Source organism: Pholcus phalangioides, unplaced genomic scaffold (genome assembly GCF_987345545.1).
Source record: "Pholcus phalangioides strain wild (caught in Gottingen) unplaced genomic scaffold, Ppha-v1.0 ptg000030l_1, whole genome shotgun sequence".
NCBI classification, from domain to species: domain Eukaryota; kingdom Metazoa; phylum Arthropoda; class Arachnida; order Araneae; family Pholcidae; genus Pholcus; species Pholcus phalangioides.
The window spans coordinates 2,213,236-2,225,874 of NW_028301620.1; the positions used below are offsets into that span (position 1 = coordinate 2,213,236).

The 12,639-nt window shown below is 37.0% G+C and overlaps 1 protein-coding gene across 2 annotated transcripts in view; it reads left to right on the forward strand.

Moving 5' to 3' along the window:
- LOC149067442 (uncharacterized) overlaps window positions 1-12,639 on the forward strand; it is a 148,527-nt gene that overhangs the window by 99,870 nt on the left and 36,018 nt on the right. The gene's annotated exons all lie outside the window — the stretch shown is intronic.

Consider the following 12,639-nt stretch of genomic DNA (forward strand, 5'->3'; position numbering starts at 1 on the left):
TTGTCCACTTTTGTCGTTGCTCATTAACTAATTCCTTAAACCATTAGTTGTAGAGGAAACTTCAAATCACAAAAAATAATAATCATAATTCAAATCGTTTGAGAGTGATTAGTAGGGCTCGGATTTCTATGTCTTTGCATATTTATTTTTTTGCACATTTTGCCATTTTTACGTGATAGAGAATATTTTCAAAATTTTAAAGCATATTTTGCATGTTTCATAATTTTTGATAAGAAGTAAATTTTTCCCTGATTTCGCTTCAGACTGTTTTTTTTTTCAGATTCATTCACAAAGCCTTCAAGACGTATCGCCCCCCCCCCCAAACCGACCTGGGCAATCTATGACAGTTTATTAAAGGGTCAAACACCCCCCCCCCCCACCGCCGAACAACAGAAATATAAGTACCAACTGACAATTTTCAAACTTTTTTGAAAATCATGCCCAGGTGCACTGGATGTACGTAAATTTTCAGAATATTGTCATGTAATTTGTTGAGTTAATCAAGGCTTAACAACAAAATACTTATGAATTCGATTTATTCTTCAAACACTCATGAAGGTAATCGTTACAGGAGAGAACAATTGAGTGTACTAGTAATCATTCGATATCGGGATATATACGGCTCGTGGAACATTCCAGAAACTAGTATGTAAATCAATATCAAATGTATTTCCGGTTTGAGAGAACATTCCAGAGAAGTCCCACATAGGCACCTTGAAAAATACATTCCTTTGTCCATACCAAGGATTTGAACCCAGGATCTGTCTTTCGTTGCATTTCTGTCCTCTCAAGAGTTTCAGGGACTCACTGCAACTGCTTGGTACAACTCCTCATGACAGGTCCAGGAAGATTACAAATATCTGGATGTTGGCTCACATTCTTTCGTGTGATGCTTGGCTCCTCTGGATGTAGATCTTCTTGTTGGGGGGTCATGATACGGCTTCATCCGTAAAACATGAACAATATCCTTTAACTGCCGCTTCTTTCGGATAAGTTCAACGGCAGAGTTCCATCATTTATTTCATGTCACATAAAGTTGTCTGTTAAATAAATCATGCTTTCCGTAAGTATATAATAATTTTCTGTGTCTCCTGACATGGACAATATAATGAGGGATTAGTGTATTATGGCTGCATTTACTTTATCATAAAATCATTGATTACTAATAAAATGAACGTGTGAAAGAAATACTATAATTTCAACTGATTTTTAATATTTATTCACAAACTTGCCGACATAGGTTTGCAATAGATATAGGATGGGAGGAATGAGGAATACACGTTTTTTTTTTCACACGTTCTATTTTGAGAGCACTTGATGTTCCAGGTTTTAATTTTTATCAAGTGAATGATTTATACATTCTTTTTGAATTTCCAAGTTTATTATGTGAAATTAATAATTGTATATGTATATAAAAAATTTTTTATTCATTCCAAACTTTTATTTTTAACAGGTTTTCATAAGTAATTTTAATCTTATGTACTGTCTTTTCTAATTTCAAAATTCAGTCTTCAGTAAAATATAACTGCTTTTAAAGTTAGTCTTCAAATATTTTCTTCTTCTTTCTGTAGATCTATCATTTAGTGTTGACTTCCGTCTTTAGAAATAAGAACTTGTTCCCTCAAACTTAACTGTTTTTTTGATAATGCTGTTAACATATCATTAGACAGTGGGAATCCCATACTTTGTGTGTTAAAACTTCTGCGGATTTTCGCAGAAAATTAGATTTTACGCAAGCTTTCACATTGTCGTGACGTCAGTGACTGCCATCGTCGTTAGGGAAAACACCCATAGAGGACAGCTGTGGTCATTTCCATCAAGCAGCCGTAAAAAAAGTCTCTGTGACTGCATTTAAGCAGCTGGCAAAGACGTGACTTCGTTTACGTAGCGTTTATCGGCAATCATTTATCAGGGGCATGACCTTGGTTGCCAAAATTCCTATATAATCATTATTGTATTCCAGTAACAGCTGTGCGATAAACACAAGTTTTTTCATCAGCAGCTTTGTATTTTGAAGTTTTTAATTGCCTCCTCCAATTAAATATATCTTCAGAAGAAAAATATAAAACTTTAAGCTATATAAAGCTTTTAAGAGTTCATATACCCAAGATTTTCAATCACTGATAGCATTCATGAAAGGAAACTTATGCTTTACGAACAGTATGTGTAGATATGATTTCTCTATTCTGCATGGGGGGGATGGAATTATATTCTGCTCGGGGGGGGGGCAATGCAGAACCTGCCTTGGGGGAAATGGAACTTTTTCTTAATTGATTAGGAAAAAAAAAATTGAAAATTTTTTTGATCAAGTCTGAGTGCCGGGGAGGAGGGTACCCCCCCCCCCCCCCCCTTCGTGAGACTCTCCGGATTTCTGAATTCCAAAAGTTGGCATGTCTGAATTTTGCTTCTCTGAAATATTTTGTGGATGGTGGAACCACTTTCTAATCTAAGATCAGAGGACTTGATTTTTTCAATCCCATGCTTTTTGGCAATTTCTGTCTTTGTAAGAGAGTTTACTCATTAATTTCATTCAAAATATTTTTTTTCCATCCACTGTCAATGATAATCTTTATTAGTTTGTTCACATTGCAAAGCGGAAAGTGTACGAATAGCAGTTGGTTGAATAGAATTTGATCAAATTTTGACTTAGAAATGGCCTATCAATAACTTAATGCGCAGCAATGCTCAACTGGTGCTCCACGTGCACCTTGTGGAGGCTCCGCGGCAACTCGAGGAAAATAAAATGAATCAGTAAATTTGATAGATAAGTAAATAAGAGAGGGGCCTACAAGGTTCTGCCATAAAAATTATGTACAAAAAAGGGCTCCTCGAGTCAAAAAAGTTTGAGAACCGCTGACTTAATGTATCATACCATTTCTGAAACCACTAGTTTATCCAATAATAATGTACAAAAGTGAATTACGTTGTCAACCCATCTGCAATTCATGATCACCCCCCCTCCCCCAACAATCAAACCCTCCTTCCTGGAATGTGTTTGCAAAACACCTATATATTGGTGATTGACTCTCGAGACACATATAATATCTGAAATGAGGTTTACTTTTGATAACAGGTGGCTGATGACTTCGGAGGTGGCTGGAAGAATAAAATAACCAAACAAAAAATATGTTTGTAGAACAGGAAGTTTATAGAAATCAGCGTTTGTAAAATAAGAGTGTATTTTAACATTAGCCCTATGGCATGCTTTTCCAGCTAGAGGAACAGTTCGTAAAAAAGAATGTTTGGAAATTGGACGTTTGTATAATTGAGTGTTGACTGTATAATCAAAATACAGCAACCTATATTAAAGCATATACATATCACAAAATAAAAAACTAATAATTAATAATATATACTATACAGTACCGATAAAAAGATTATGGTTGTCTTATTTCTAAGTATCGATATCTTTTAGATTTTTATCCCACTATGTTTATCGTACTTCTGTTTAAATGTGTCAATTGTGTTTGAATTCTTGACACTTGAAGGTAAGCTATTCCATTTGACAACCCTATTAGAGAAAACTCCCTGGGACACCATAACCTGGAATTGTCCCTTACTAAACGATACTGGTGTCCCCCCCTTGTCGAAGTAGTTGATTGACGGTGTGTAAAATATAGTTTATATACAGTGAAACCGTGATACAGCAACATTCTGCTGACCCGAGAAAAATATAGTTGTAGAGGGATTATCATTATATCCAGAGGCATCATAATTATCTCTATCCGCAATTATGGCACTGCAGGCATTTTTTTTTCAGTTTTTCATAGTTTTTTTCAGAAATGCATTTGTAAGCTCTTATATTCCCCAGTATTGATTAATTAGTTATTAAAAAATCATTATGTAGGTAAGAAAAAAATAATATATTTACCATAAGGTTTGATAGTCATAGGCACATGGGCAGAATTTTCTCAAGGTGGGGGTTTGGGAGGTTTGTTTTTTTACTATTGCTTTTTTAAAGCATCAGCCGAAGGGAAGGGACACCCCCCCCCCCTCCGCAGTGCATTGGTCAGTGGTAATAACAATACTTAAAATTACTTTGAATGTGAGTTTAATTAAAACTTCCTTCAGTTAATTACTTTAATTAAAACAGTACTTTGTTTAATTAAAAAAATACTTTGAGTAACTAAAGTATATATTGTATCTGTATATCTATTTTATTTGAAAATACCGATAAAGAAACTTCTATATTGTTGATATACGTGACTTTGATTTAGCCTATAACTTATCAGTATTTATAATCTGTTTTGACACATGAAAACATATGCATTTAAAAAAATAATTCGTAAAATGTTGAAAGCAAAAATTCTAATGATTCAACTACCTGATTATTATGTAATCAGACCTGCCAACTCTCCCGATTCAAGTGGGAGACTCCAGATTTTTCATCCTTCCTCCCGCTCTCCGGATTTGTTAAAATTTCTCCGGATTTTGGCAGAAAATTAGATTTTACAGGAGCTTTCACATTGTTGTGGCGTCAATAATTACCATCGTCGTTAGGGGAAACACCCATAGAGAACAGCCATAGTCATTTCCATCGAGTAGCCGTAAGAAAAAGTCTCTGTGACCGTATTTAAGCAACTGGCAAAGACGCGACTTCGTTTTCGTACCATTTATCGGGGGGAAGCCCGTGGTTGCTGAAATTCCTGTATAATCGTTATTGTATTCCATTAACAGCCGGGCGGTAAACACATTTTTTCGTCCGCAGCTTTGTAATTTGAATTTTTTTAAATCGTTTCTTCCGATTAAACATCTTCAGAAAGAAAATATAAAACTTTAAGCTATATACAGCTAAATATAAAGCTTTTAAGAATTCATATACCCAAGATTATCAATCACTGATAGCATCCACGAAAGGAAATATACTTTATGAACAGTATGTAGATGTGATTTCTCTATTCTGCATGGAAGGACTGGCATGGAATTATATTCTTCTCAGGGGCAATGCAGAACCTGCCTTGAGGGGAGGGAGAATGTAACTTTTTCTTAATTTATTTAAAAAAAAAAAAAAAAATTTATGATTTTTTTTTTTGATCAAGTCTATGAGGGTCGGGGGGAGGGGGGGGGGTACCCCCCTCGGGCCTCGGGAGAATCTCCGGATTTCTGGATTTCAAAAGTTGGCACATCTGTGTAATGTTCATCTGAAATACACTGCTGGCCACCGTAAATGCAACACCCTGAAGGAAGCATGCAAATAATATGAAATTTACAACATGCATTAGCGGAGGTGAGATATGCAAATGATTAGAATTTCAGCGCAGACGCACATCACGCGCGCCTGTGGCGCCACTTCAAAGCGCTATTTAAGGCTTGGAGATTTCGACGATTTGAAGTACGGCAATTGTGTTTTTCTTGTGGTTTTTTCAAAAAAACAATCAATTATGCCTCGTAGAAAACAGCGATCATCTTTTGATTAAGTATCCGAGTTCGACAGAGGAAGGATAGTGGCCTACCGAGATTGTGGATTATCTTTCAGGGAAATCGGTAGTCGTGTTGGACGAAACCAAACAACTGTAATGCGGATATGTGATCGTTGGATGCAGGAGGGTACGACGGACCGACGTGTTCGATCGCATCCACCTCAGTGCACCACTTCACGTGATGACAGGCGTATGGCAGTGACGGATCGCTCAGCCACATCACGAATCATAGCACAGCACATTCAGTCTGTACCGCATCATCCAGTGTCTGCGCGTACCATTCGACGCTGTTTACAGCAGAGTGGTCTGTCCGCAAGACGTCCATTGCTTCGTCTACCCTTGACGCAGAACCACAGACGTCTCCGCCGCCAATGGTGCGATGAAAGAAGGATGTGGACGGCACAATGGAATGAAATTGTCTTTACTGACGAGTCACGCTTCTGTCTGCAACACCACGATGGTCGGATTCGAGTCTGGAGACACCGTGGAGAGAGGATGCTGAACAGCTGCGTTACGCACCGCCACACTGGTCCTGCACCGGGTATTATGGTATGGGGCGGTATTGGATATCACTCTCGCACTCCTCTAGTACGCATTGCCGGTACTTTAAAAAGCCAGCGCTACATCTCCAAGGTGTTGGAGCCAGTTGTCCTTCCTTACCTTCAGGGCTTGCCCACAGCCATATTTCAACAGGATAATGCGCGACCACACGTGGCACGCATTGTCCAAAGGTTCTTCGTCAATCGCCAGATTGAATTGCTTCCCTGGCCAGCTCGCTCTCCGGATCTTTCGCCGATAGAAAACATGTGGTCCATGGTTGCTCAACGACTGACCCAGATTACATCCCCAGCTGCCACACCAGATCAACTTTGGCAACGCGGTGAAGCTGCTTCGTCTGCTGTACCCCAAGAACACATCCAAAGTCTCTTTGAATCAATGCCGAGGCGTGTGGCAGCGGTGATCTTCAACAATGGCGGCTACTCTGGCTACTGATTTTGGCAGGAACCACACTTCACAGAAGTCTATAAATTTAATCATTTGATGCTTGGTCAACATGTTATCTACAAAATAAATATTGTTGCGATATCTCTTGTCTTTCTTGGTGTTACAATTTGGGTGGCCAGCAGTGTATTTTAGATATATTTTTGTCTGTTTGATCGATATGTATGGACAAGATATGCTAAAACTGATGGTCAATTTGTTTCCCCGTCACAACTTCACACACAGCATATAGTGATTGAGGAAGGAATATTACTGACAGCAGAACTTCTTAGTTCTGACCTTCTTTCTGAACATTCGAGTTGTTGAAAACTTACATTACCTACTGTAGTTGTTGTTGAAAACTTACCTTGTAAGAAAAAATTATTATTTGTGTCATATAGCAGAAGCACTAGACACCATTATTGTAATACAGGAGGTGGTGTTGAGTTTTAAAATTAGGGGTGCATGAAGGGGAAAAAAAAGACAAAATTGAATGTCTGGAGTCTAGTAGACAAGTCCTTAAAAAAGGGACAAGACTGTGGTAGAAAAGTAGAAAACTCACAACTACAGTAACAAACAATTAGATGTGCTGCTATGCTCAAGTAATGAGGAAGCCTTCTACATGTGGGACAGACAATACCCAAACAATATTGTCCGCAATACCCAAAAGAAGATTGGTCAAAGAGCTAACTGTGCCCAACTAATGCTCATGGAAGTAGCCACAGGCCTTGTATGGGGGATGGAGTGGGTGCAGATTAAAAAAAATTGATTAACACACCACAACAAGTGTTCAAGGGGAAGAAAAGCAGAACAAAACTGGTTTCACAAAGACTCATTAAAGAAAAGAATTTGAGAATAGACCAAAACAGCAAAGCTAAAAAATATCATTATAGCTCTCTGGAGAAGTTGTTGTAGTTGTAGAAGATATCATTGTATCAAGAGGAGTTTTACATTAGGTACTACTACTACTTCACCAAACACCAACTCTGGCCATATCGCTATATTGCAATTTACTGCCATTAGTGAGATAGGTTGGAAGTGAAGGTGCTGTCTATCGGTGGTCGCCTCGAGTTCGTTTTTGGGAAAATATCTTATCTATATCCTCCCTTGGGTTCGAACCCGGGACCCTGACAACAACATTCACGATGGTAGACGAGCATCTTACCACCATACCACTCGGGCACTACATTAAGGTAAAGGCAATTTCAATACACATACAACGCCACAACAGGCAAAATGCCCAACGAGGTGGCTGATCAAAAGATGAGGACATAAAAGTGGCCATAAAAATATGGATGTCATATATTTCAAAAAAAAAAAAACAGCAACCCAATTAAAAATGCAATTAACACAAATTATAAACAATATATACACGTGATAAAATATCGTACAATGCCCATAAAGAATACTTATGGTTGTCTTATTCTAAGTATGGATAGCTTCTCAATTTACCCCAACATGTTTATCGTATTTCTTTTTAAACGTGTCAATTGTGTTACAATTTACTACCTCCGGGGGTAAGCTATTCCATTTATTAACAACCTTATTAGAGAAAAATTCCCTGCGACACCATAACCTTGCATTGTCCCTCACCAATCGATACTGGTGTCCCCTTGTAAAAGCAGTCGATTGGCGGCGTACTAAAAGTTCATGGTCCATCCTATCCATCCCATTGAAAATTTTGAACACTTCGATCATATCTCCTCGACACCTACGTTCATCCAATGTAAACATATTCAAAAAATGAAGTCTCTCTTCATAACTCAAGCCCTGTGTGCCAACAAGGACACGCGTAGCTCTTCTCTGCACCCCTTCAACCAATTCTATGTCCCTCTGTAGGTATGGTCTCCAGAACCTTACAGCATACTCCAGTCCAGGACGAACTAATTCTCGGAAAAGCGGAAGAATGACTTTAGGAGAACGCGAAGAGACCTTTTTAAAAATGAGACCAAGCATTCTATTTGCTTTTTTGACCACCGCTGAACAATGTTCAGAAAACCTTTCATTCCTGATTACCCCCATTAGCTTCACATCATCTGCGAATTTGCTAGTAATTGATACCCTGTAATCGTACCCCCAATGTAGATACAGAAAATGATTGTTGTAGAAAGAGTTTTCATAGTAGCAAGGTTTCACTGTATTTCAAGACGCTCTAGTCTGAGTAATTGCAAAACTATGTGAAGCAGGATGTGTCTGGTCCTTCAATTCGCAATGAGTTATAGCAAAGCCCCCTGGAGTTTACAGAAGGTTTTGATTATAGTTAGGCACAGAATAGAGAAGAATCGAGATCTGAGCGAATTAGATCGTGACCAGACACATATGGAGTGTTCAAAGTCGTTGTCCTGTATAGAGTGTGGCTCCATGCTAAAGAGCATCAAATAAAAACGAGGATGCTTCTTGTTTCTGTGCAGATTCAAGAGTAAAGCCTCTAAACATTTTAACACCTCTAATAAATTTGAATTAGGCCTATGACAATTTAACTATGCACATGTAAAATCAGTTATAAAAATTGTATCAGTCCTTTGACCAAGATCACATATCTAGCTGAAGCTTTTCATCAGACCTAGAGAAGTTTCATTAAAAGTTTAAAATCCATTCATCTAATTTGATTCTGATTGAAAAAATTACTTTTGACTTTTTCAAGTAACAAAACAATTAAACATCATTAATTTATTAAACGGCACTGATCTCTTCTGTACTATTGGAAAATGGAAATTTTTATCCTATTTTAAAGATTTTTAGAAAACAGATTATTATTACAAATAATAATTACAAAATATCAGAAAATGTTATAGAAATCCTCATTTTCCTCACTGCAGTGCAACATTGAAAACAAAAGTTTTTTTAGCAGTTGTATGCTGTAGTATCGATTTCTCAGCTTAGAATGAATGAATGCAAAAGATGAAATTCTTTTGAGTTCTGCAAAACTTGAAATGGTGCTCTCCACACCTCATACAGGCCCATAACTTTGAATGCTCCATATGTGTCTGAAAAACATTTTGACATATCTACCAAGTTCATCAGGTATGCCGCTGCCAAGATTAAGAAGCTCCGTCCGAGTTGGAAAAAACCATTTAAAAAAACAGCAGGAACAAATAGGTTCCTACCACTAAATGTTGAGGAAATGGAAGAAACTGATTTCTAAAAATCACTTTCTTTCATACTTGTCATAAGCTTAATTCAATCATAAGCTTAATTTGCTGCTGTTACAGGAGGATTTTATCAACTGTAATTTTAATATTAGAGATGTGAGGTGAGAATATTCTCTGGAAAATGCAGAATATTTTCTGGAAAATGTAGAATATTCTTTTGGATGTGAAAATTAGGGAATAATCAAGAATGTTTTTCTTTGGATAATGATTTTTTTTTTATAAATTTTGTTTATATTATGAAATATAAACAAATTTATTTTTTTATTTTGCCTGAAACATTTAACCAGTCAAGTGGTTTACGACAGCGTTTGCCGTCGCTGCCATACGTAATGTTGGTGCCTACGACAGCATTTGCTGACGTGCAGACTTTTGTCGGTCTTTTTCACCAGTCAAATGGTTAAGACGGCATTTGCCTTCGCTGATATACGTAATGGTGTTGCCTACGACGACATTTACTGACACGCAGACTTTTCAGCCTTTTTCACATAGATATGACGAAATAATTTGTCATACATGTGCTGCCATCTCTGTACAGCCATCCTTCTACTTTATTATCTCATCACTAGATGGAGTTGACAATTATATTTCAAGGTCTGAGATTATTATTACTATTATCTTTGTCATGTTTTGCAAAGCTACTACTACTACTAAACAGGGTTGTTTGGTTTAAACCACGGTTTAAACCTTGGTTTTAACCAACTGGTTTTTTTAAAAAAACCACTTTGGTTTTTTTCAAAAAATCAGATAGAAGTGGCCTAAATATTATTTTTTTCCCTGAAAAATATCATATTTGTTCATTATTAGCCAAAATGTTTCATATTTACCTCCTTTTATATCCTTGGGGTACATTCTGACGGTATATCTTTAAATGACATAAGATTTTATAAGTGGTTTTTTTCAAAAAGTCTCATAAAAGTTGCCAGAATATATATATATTTTTCATATGAAGTATCTTAGTCATTTAAAGTTATATATAAAAGCCAAAACTTCTCATTCTTACAACATTTTCTAACCTTTGGCTACATTCTGATGCTCTATCTTTAGCAAATTCATGAATAAGGATTGCATCACACATCTAAATGTAGTGGTGTATTACATATCTCACAGGGTTTCTTTTTCCCTTCACAAAGAAGCAGCTACAGTAGTGACACCATCATGCTAGGGGCAGGTGGTCCTATAATCCAATAAAGACACCAGCTGTCCTTAAAGGACAAAGACTAGTGTACTAGTTGTTACATTACCTCACATACATTTTCATTCCCATAAGAAGTAGCACATCTACTGTATATCTCCCAGTCTTAATATTCAATAGTTGTTTTTTTATACTTTCACACACACATTGTTAAGCCCAGTTAATCAAGGTTCTACTGTATAGTAGTAACAGATTTATAAAAAATAATCAGCTATATACAGGGTGATTATAATTTAAGTTTTGATTCCAAAACTATACAATAAGTACTGATCGGAATGACCTGAAAATTTGCATGGATACTCCTGAAGCAATGGACGTTTCTTTCGCAAAAGAAAAAAGTGCAAAATGTGCAAGTAGATGATGCTGTACTTGGCCAGCAGTATAATCTATTTTGTGCAACCACATCATTTCGGCACTTCCACAGCATCAGTGTGTGGATAGAACTTCTATCAAGATGCACATTGCAATACCAGCAAAGCAGCTGCTGAAGATCCATTTTGACAGGATGCACCTTAACCCTTGTAACTACTGGCTGTGGGGGTACCTCAAAATGTTATAAACAGTGGTCAGATTGCAAACTTTGATGAATTGTAATCTCCAGCACATTCCCTATATGTTAGAAGTTCCTCATTCCTCAGGAATATGAACGGGGGAAAGGGGGCGCGTTTGGTTTAATAAAGCTGAATTGCAAGCACATCCACATTATGACCATGGCATATTCCGATTCTGTTGTCGAACAAGAATTTTTGTGCTTTCAACCTCGTAGCCAGAACATGCGGTGGACAACATATTTAACATTTTTTGAGTAAGTTGTAGTTATTTGTTCAATTACTTCATTTTTTTTGTGATGTTTCCGTTAATTATGGAGTCGTGCAATGCTATAATTAAGTTATAATTTTGCCTTGACTGGCTATCGTTTCCATTCTGCGAGCAAATTTCCCACTTTTTGCAAAATAGCTTCGTAATTAAGTATACTGAAAGTAACTGGAGAAAAGCCTTTATATATTATATGATTAATAATAACATTAAAAGAATTTTCAAACACACAGTAATCCATTGAGTTAAGCAAAAAATAATTAAATGGCAAAAGTTGGTTTTTGTTAAAATTTAATAAATATTTATTGATTAATTAGCATGGGAATTGTGTTAATTACATTAATAAACATTTTATTTTTGTTAATTATTGGAAGTTTGAATGATTTTTCAGAAATTTCATTGTTTTTAATGTTAATACTATTTAAAACAAAAAAACCGGTTTAAACCAAAAAAAACCTGGTTTAAACCAAAAAAACCCGGTTTTTTTGTTTTTTTTTAAAAAAAACGGTTTTTTTACCAACTCTGCTACTAAACCACGCATGCACCTCGTCCATATTCCTCTGCGGAACCTCTGACGAATTGGTACATGCGGGAAGATGTGTGTACGTGTAGTGAAACCTGATGTGAAGTTTGTTTCTGTGTAATGCTTGTTATGTGTCGTGCTGCCATCTGCCACCAGTTTTTCTAACTGTGAGTGAAGTGTAATGATTGAATAATTTATCCTTGTAGGCGTGTTGCTCTCTGTGGCGAGACTTTTTAATGGGGAGATCGGCTCGCATTTGCGCCTCGAAGTTGGGAACCACAGGAAACCAACTTCAGCCGACCACCACTGCGGTGACGGTGGGGTTCGAATCCGGATCCCCGCGATGCAAGTCCGTCATTATGACCACTTGACCACCACAGCGGTTTTGCAAAGCTGCATTCCCAAAGCTTTTGTTTCAATTTCCAACTCCCTTGTGAAGATGCATCTGTGTTTTATTACTCATATATCTTTTAGCAAAGGTTCAACTACTATGGTTCCACATAAATCCATCAACAGCATTTCTTTTAGTCACGGGACATAAGGACCGCCCCTCCC